At 45.5% G+C, this 7,583-nt stretch overlaps 1 pseudogene; it reads left to right on the plus strand.

Annotated features, from left to right (window-relative positions):
* The first annotated feature begins 956 nt into the window (after positions 1–956).
* Positions 957–1,785, plus strand: LOC143686639 (cytochrome b-c1 complex subunit Rieske, mitochondrial pseudogene; annotated as a pseudogene).
* Positions 1,786–7,583: the final 5,798 nt, after the last annotated feature.

The raw sequence follows: 7,583 nt of genomic DNA on the forward strand, positions 1-7,583 counted from the left end.
GAAGGAGTGGTAGAGCAGGAAGCAGTATGAACAAGACCAAAACAAAATCAAATATACGTAAACATACTATATTTAAATAATAATTGACTATATAATTTTTTTTAACAGAGAAGAGTTTATTTGGCAAACATGTACAGAACGACTGTGAAGTGCAATGACTAAAGCAGTAGAAAAGGCACTAGGCAAAAAAGTTAAAATTACACATTCTGGACTAAGAGATTATAAGTAGAGTTGAGAGGTCATTCTGAGTTTCCTCTTTTGCAAGCTTCAGCCAGATATTACAAATTGCCATAGAGTGCCAAGCCCCAACCAACAATTCCTAAAAACCCTAAAGAAAACCTAGGGCTCTATCTAAGACTCTATAAAAGTTTTACCTACTAAGTTTATTTTTCCGAAACTTAAAACCTCCAGATAGTTCCCATGCCACATAAGCCCTGAAACCTAGAGGCTCCAGTCTCTCCCGGAACATCGACCAGTTGCACCCGCTACCCCATTATTTCTACACCTCTTTTCAACATGAAGAAGTTAGAATGGCCATTGCTCAAATTACTATGTAATTTTTAAAAAGAGTAATTTGGGGTGGATTTAAAAATAAGATGGGACACAACACCATGGGACACCACAGGGACATTGGGAAGGACAAGTTAAAGTGTTCTAAGTTTCTTGTATTTTGGGCAAAGAGGTTAGTGATATTGATGAACTTTAGATTCATTAGGACAAGCATTTCTGTTAAAAATTTAAGGGTTCACTCCGAAAGTTTTTCTAAAAGTTCCCACTAAAAGAATAGAAATTGAATGTAAGACTTCCAAGCCAAACAAAGGAAAACAAAGAAACTTTGACCAATTTGGTAGAATGAAAAAAAACGGGCGGGGGTGGGGGGGGAGAGGAAAAGAAGATAAAAGGAAAACATAAAATAAAATGGTGAGTCCCATGACTGGCTTGGCCATTGGAATCCCATGTTGTCGGTCGCTGCCCGCTCGGGCCCCTTTGCACCCGTCCTGTCAGCCACATCACGCGGGGTGGCGGGTGCGCTGCAGCCTTGGGTGCAGGCCTCCGTGCCTGGCCACCTCAGAGCCGCCTATGCTGGACGTGAAGCGGCCCTTCCTGTGCCGAGAGTCATGCTGGGACAATGCCTGAGTGGCCATGCCGCTAGCCGGCCTTTGGTTGCCTCTGTGGGCCTCACTGTTCCTGCTTCTGTTTGTTATTCCCAGAAAGACATCAGAGTGCCTGACTTCTCTGACTTCTCGCACTGAGGCGTTAGACAGTACAAAGTCTTCAAGAGAGACCAATGATGCTAGAAAAGCCTTCTCCTATTTGGAAACTGCCACAACTACTGTGGGTGTCGCATATGCTGCCAAGAAAGTCGTCTCCCAGTTTATTTCCAGCAGGAGTGCTTCAGCTGATGTGTTGGCCATGTCGAAAATTGAAATCAAGTTATCCGATATTCCAGAGGGCAAGAATATGGCTTTCAAATGGAGAGGCAAACCCCTGTTTGTATGTCATAGAACCAAGAAGGAAATTGACCAGGAAGCTGCAGTAGAAGTGTCTCAGTTGAGGGATCCACGTCATGATTTCGAATGAGAACCTGAATGGGTTCTCTTCATAGGTGTTTGCACTCACCTTGGTTGTGCACCTATTGCAAATGCAGATTTGGGTGGTTACTGCTGCCCTTGCCATGGGTCACACTATGATGCTTCTGGCAAAACCAGGAAAGGGCCTGCACCCCTCAACCTTGAGGTTCCCTCATATGAGTTTACCAGTGATGATGTAGATATTGCTGCTTAGCGACGTGGGCTCAAAGCATAGGCTTCTTTCAGTCTTCACGTAACCTCAGAAGAATTATTTGAGAGCAAGCCTTCTGTACTTAAAGTTGGTTGATTTGAAGTATTTAGGGATTGCTAATAATGTATTTGTAAACATTAATTTGAAATAAATTGAATTTGATGTTGAATACTTCGAAACATTCACATAATAAAGCTATTGTAAACATTGTTAAGCTCAGTCATAGATCTGAAAGATGCCGTGTTCTGATGGTTAATTTTAATTCAAAATTACCATCTTGTGTAAGGAAAATAAAATAAATAAATAAATAAATAATAAAATGGTGAGAAAAGTCCACAAATGTCAGTAATCACAAGTAATTGGATGAAACACGAATTTCTGAGCATGTATTTGATGCCGGGCCCCGGACATGCACCAGGAATACACATACTACAGCTGCTGCCTCCAAGAAGCTCCAGTGTGGGAGGGGTCAAAGGGCAGCAGGGATGGGGGCAAAAAAAGTGAAAATAGCAATAGGTTTTAGTGTTATGCTAAAGGGAGATACAGAGTGCTGTAAGGGCTCAAAGGAAGGTCCCTAACTCAGCCCATGGGCAGAGGGCAGGGAAGGCTTTCCGAAGATGGCGACACCTCAGCTGCAACCTGCAGGATGAGTAAAACAAGGCAAAGGGTGCACTAGGAAAAGGCAGGGAAGTGAGAGAGAATGGGGCACATTGTTCTGGCGTGGATGAGGAAATTAAGCCCAGAAAGGGTCAGGAGACTGCCCCAGCTAATGAGTAGCAGAGCTCCCATCTCCTTTTACAACCTTTCTACCATACCCCAATAGCTGATATTGTGCCAGGTGGCTGGGTGACCGGCTGTTGTGGAAACTCCAGCTGATTTTGAAAATGAACTGAGATAGGGGTGTGGGGGCTGGATCTGTCTCTGGTCTGCCCAGCTCACCCCAAGGAAACCTCGGCCTCCAGCCATGGTACCGACGTCCTGTTTAATCATTAACTCCAAGTTCACAGGGTTGGAGCTGGAATGCACAGGACCTGGGGAGTGGGCTGGGTCTCCACGGAACAAAAAAAGAAGATGACTCTTGAGGTGGGAAGGGACCAAAGCTGAGAAGGGGTCTCCTACTCTTGAATGGATCTCCACTCTGGGTTCAGGAACAAGGGCTCTCACTGTCATTCTCATTTAGTTGTTGTCCACACGACATCTTCTTGTTAGCTTGATTTCAGGATTTCCTTTCAGGGTTCTTTGCATATTGTGCCTCCCTCCTGAACAGCTCTTAGCCTGCGTTGTAAGTATGTACCCAACCATCTATCTTACTAAACTGTGACCTCCTGGAGGACAGGACTCCACTTTTTATCTCAGCATCCACAGGGCCTAAGACATCGTAGATGCTCATTAAATGTTTGCTGATTATTTGAGTAAATGATAACCTAACTCTGCCTAAAGGTGTCCCAAAGTATCTGCTTTTTTATTTTTTCATTAAAGATTTTGCTTAGTAAATTCAACACAGTTTCATGATCATCTCCTGAGATACTCTGTGGTATCATAAAATATCATAGAACTGAGACGAGGCCCACTGGTCTAAAAGAGATAGAACATTCTTAAGGAGTCCAGTCTTTGGATCCCCTCAGCATTTAGATGACTGTGGAGCATATTTAAGGTTGCTCTCACATTCTTGGGAGCGGGTGCTCTTCTAGCATGAGGTGACAATTTATTGAGGAAACAAAAGCCCATGGAAGGCAAATTCCAACAGCATGATAAACATAACCACTCCTTATAATTTCTGAAAGCTACAGCAGGAAAGCTGCATTAGTAGTTGCATTGCCGTGTCCTAGAAACCAAGGGACTTTTGAATTCCATGAAAGAAATCTTCCATTGGAAGCTGAAGTACAGATGGCAGCAAGTTTTCCTTTCTTTCTGGTGAGCTCGAATCTCCTCATCTGTACAGTAGAGACGGTCATCTCTATTTATGAGGTATTTTAGAGGACTGGGTGAAATGATAAATTTCTTCACACCTGGGAGATGCTCAATCATGATGCAATTTTCTCTGTCTCTCTCTTGAAAATAAAAATTCTGAACCCACATAGAACCAGAGATGTTCTGGTTTCTGCTTTCTCTGGCTGGAATTCTGCTTTCTCTGGTTCCTAGAGGCCGTCTGTCTGGTACCCAAAGATTCAGCAGTCCAGTCCAGAAGGCAAAGAATCACTCTTCTGAATACTTGCTTAAAGAATAGCATTTACTTATTTTGTTGCTATAGCCAGCATTGGACGATGTTGGGAGAAGAAAGTTTCCTTGTAGGAATAGTGGCTCTCCTGGAAAAGCCAGCCTGCCAGGTTGGTGTTGAGCCAGAAAGACTGACCCTTACAAATAATTCTGTATCACCCAAGGGCCTGGATACTCTGGGGGAACTGGTCAGCATCACCAAGCCTCCTTCTGTGCCAGTCTCTGGGTTCCTTTTCATTCCCTGGTTGGTGGCCTGTAATAAAAACCAGTCCCCATTCTCCTCTTTATAATGTCTATAAGTTCCTTAAAATTCTAGCACTTCTTGACTGGACTGTTACATCAGGATCAGCTAATTCAGGAAAGACCCTAAGCGTGGATTCCTCCAGCTTCCCTCCTGCCATTGCTTCTAGGCCCAATCCAGAGGGCAATGCCTTCGCAGGGAATTCCAAAAACTCTGGACTTCTCTGGTCACCTGGTTTCTTTCACCTCCTCCTTTTCATTTTTCTCCACTGTCATAAAGAACTGGGATGAAACAAGAAGTAAATTGCCAAGAGAGATCCTCTCCTGGGGCAAATTTCCTGTCTGCTCACAGGCACGGAGACCCTGGGTGTGGAGACCAGTTGCAGGGGCACTCTCCCAGAACCATCCCTGGGGTCACAGTGCAGGTGGGATCCGCTTTTTTCATGGGAGGAGGGGGGAACTGAAAAAGAGGAGGAGGAAGGAAGCCTGTGTAGGAGACCCCAAGGGTTGCCCCTATTCCTCCACCCCTCCCCAACTTGAAACTGTCAAGTCTCCAGCAAGCTTCAGAGAGTGAAGTGGGGGTGGGGAGAAGAAGATTGGGAGGGGGAATCAAAGAAAATTGCCAAAGTCAATGGCCTGGAACTAGAGGCAGCCTCAGCAACTGCAGTGTGACTTTGATTCCCCTATCATAACCCTGAATTAAAAATTCAAGCAATTATCTGCATGGCTTCCTTCTGATTAGAACGAGCCGGAGACTTATTTATGCATCGGCACAGAGGAAAGCCATTAGGGTCTGTGAAATGGAATGTTTCTCTGAGAACAGGTTCCGCTTGATGTAGAATACCCAGCAAAAAGAAATTTCACACATTTTTGAGCTCAGAGTCACAGGACGGCACCCTGCTTCAGGGCTGCAGTCCCCACCACGGAGTCGTCTCCTCTTAGCTGGCTTGGGGTGAAAGCCACCTTTGTTTCCCAGCCTCTCTCTGGTGCCTCCCTCCAATGGAGTGTTGGAGGGACCATGAGGGAGGTAAGGGGCCAGGAGGGGCTTGCGAGCTGCTCCCTCTGCTGGGTCCTTGGATACCAAGTTGGCCTGGATCCCTGGTTTCAAAGTCCTTGAGCTGAGAGGAGCACCAGACCTTGGGAACTCACTGCTCTCCTTGACTGGAAGAACTAGAAGCCAGCTTGTAGAACAGTGAAGGTCCCAGACTCCAGAAAAGATCAAAGTGTCTGCATGTCCCCAACAATCTTGGCATTTTCCTGACTCGTGTGATGACTTGGGCACCGCCAAGGTGGTCCTGGCAAGATCTGGTGAAGCTGAGCCAGCTTTGCGGGGCTTTGTTGCTTGGGAGAGGGCTAAGGGCTGGAGGTAAGGAGGGCATCCTTTATTCACCCCTTATTCTGGAAGCTCTGAGCTTACAGAAATGCGAGTCCACTGCACAGCTCCTATACGGGTGAACACCATTACAATATCTGGCATACAGAAGCTCTCATGTGACCCTTCCTTGGGATTTGTAGAGGCATTTTTCTTCCTCAGATGACTGTATATGGCTTACAGGACAATCCGAGAGACATCTCATAAACAACTACCTTTCCAGCCCTAGCAGGCTCATCTCCTGGGAAAAGTGAGCGTGACTCAACTTCATCTATATTTTCTTCACGCCAGTGGGTACAACTTGTATTCCTTGTCTTACATTTTTGACAGCTCAACATTCCTTTAATAAAGGGATTCTTGGAATGCCAAACATTTATCCTTGGGATAAACAACATAAACAAGCTCTTCAGGAGAAAAGCCAATCCTACATGCTGAAAACAGTGAAAAAGATTTTAGGGAGAGAACTAGCCACAGTCAATTTCCCAACCAGCAACATGTTTTCCATCAAACTGAGTAATGCCCTTTCTTCTCCTGGCATGCTTGTTAACTAGTCAGTGCTAAGAATCAGGGCCAAGTGTCTGTGCACAGCTGTAGACACGCAGAGACCACAATCAGGATAAAGGAGTCAAGGTTTTTTAGTGATATAGTTTGTACCAACAGTGCCCCCTACTGTGCACCAGTGGAACTAGGCAACCAGTTGCCATTCAGGTTCTGGAAGTGTATCCAGCCACATCCCCCACTAGAAGAGAACGTTCCTGTTCACACAGGGAGTTTTTTCTGAAACAAGTTTTCCATACTGCCGACAATTTTATGGGCAAAGGCTCCTAGAGTTTACTTCACTCTCCAACACAAACAAGAAGCTTTCTCTCTGTAGGCTCTGAATGCCCCACCTTTGCTGTCTCTGGACTAGTAGCCAACAAAGTCAGAGGCATTCGGGAATTAGTTGTGCGAATTGCTGAACTGAAGTGTTGGGTGGGGGTGGGGATTGCCACTCTAGAGTTACCAGATGGCATGAGTGAAAGGAGCTGGCCGAAGGGCAGGAATGCGGGTGTTCTAGAGAGGGAGCTACCCTACCAGCGTAGACATAGTTTCCTTCTCAAGATAACTCAGTTTCTACCTTTATAACTTGTTACTCCTTAGTCACTCATTCAGCAAATGGTGTTTGGAGTGACTGTTATCTGCCAAACGTTGTACTAGATGTTCCTAGAGGCTGTAACACTTCCTCGAGCATTGTTCTAGGGGCTATAGCACTTAACCTAAAGCTGACAGAGTCCCTCCTCTGCTCTCATGGAACATACATTCTAATTGGGGAAACCTTGCTACAATAATAACAATAGCTAACATTTTGCTGTTCTGGGCACTTCACATATTTTAATTCCTTTTAATCTTCCCAACCGTCCTAGGAGATGGGCACTACTGTACCCACTTTATAAGTGAGTAAACTGAGGCACAGACAGGCGCGTATCTTAGTGGGCAATTGTTAACATTAGTAATGCATGAAAAGTCTTTCTTTATAGGGCCTGAAGTGCAGCAATAATAACAGGCAGATGTTTGCCATGGGGTAATAGTTTGCAGTGTTAACTGCTGGTTTCTTCCCCTGATGGTTTTTTCTGTTATCCCTTGCTTGACCCTTCTGCCATCTTGGATCAGCCACACACACCCCGTTAAAGAACAAACAAAAGGAGGCATGAGGTTACTCCGGACATAGAAGAAACTGAGTGAGTTAAAGCTGGGGAAGAGGAAGAGTCGAAGGGGAATAGAGGCATGCATAGAGCTCCCCGAGAAATGGGCTGCTCCCCATTTGAGCTCAGTGTCCTCCGAGGTCTGGGGTTCAGGACCCAGAGAAGGAATGGCCAGCGTGTGTAAGCGGTACCTGAGAGGGCCCTGCTGAATTTGTTTCCTAAGCACTGACATAACAGGGGAGCAGAAGGGCCTGGGTTTAACATCGGATGGATGTGGAAGAGGTCTTCCC

Source organism: Tamandua tetradactyla, chromosome 6, assembly GCF_023851605.1.
Source record: "Tamandua tetradactyla isolate mTamTet1 chromosome 6, mTamTet1.pri, whole genome shotgun sequence".
In the NCBI taxonomy this organism is placed as follows: Eukaryota; Metazoa; Chordata; class Mammalia; order Pilosa; family Myrmecophagidae; genus Tamandua; species Tamandua tetradactyla.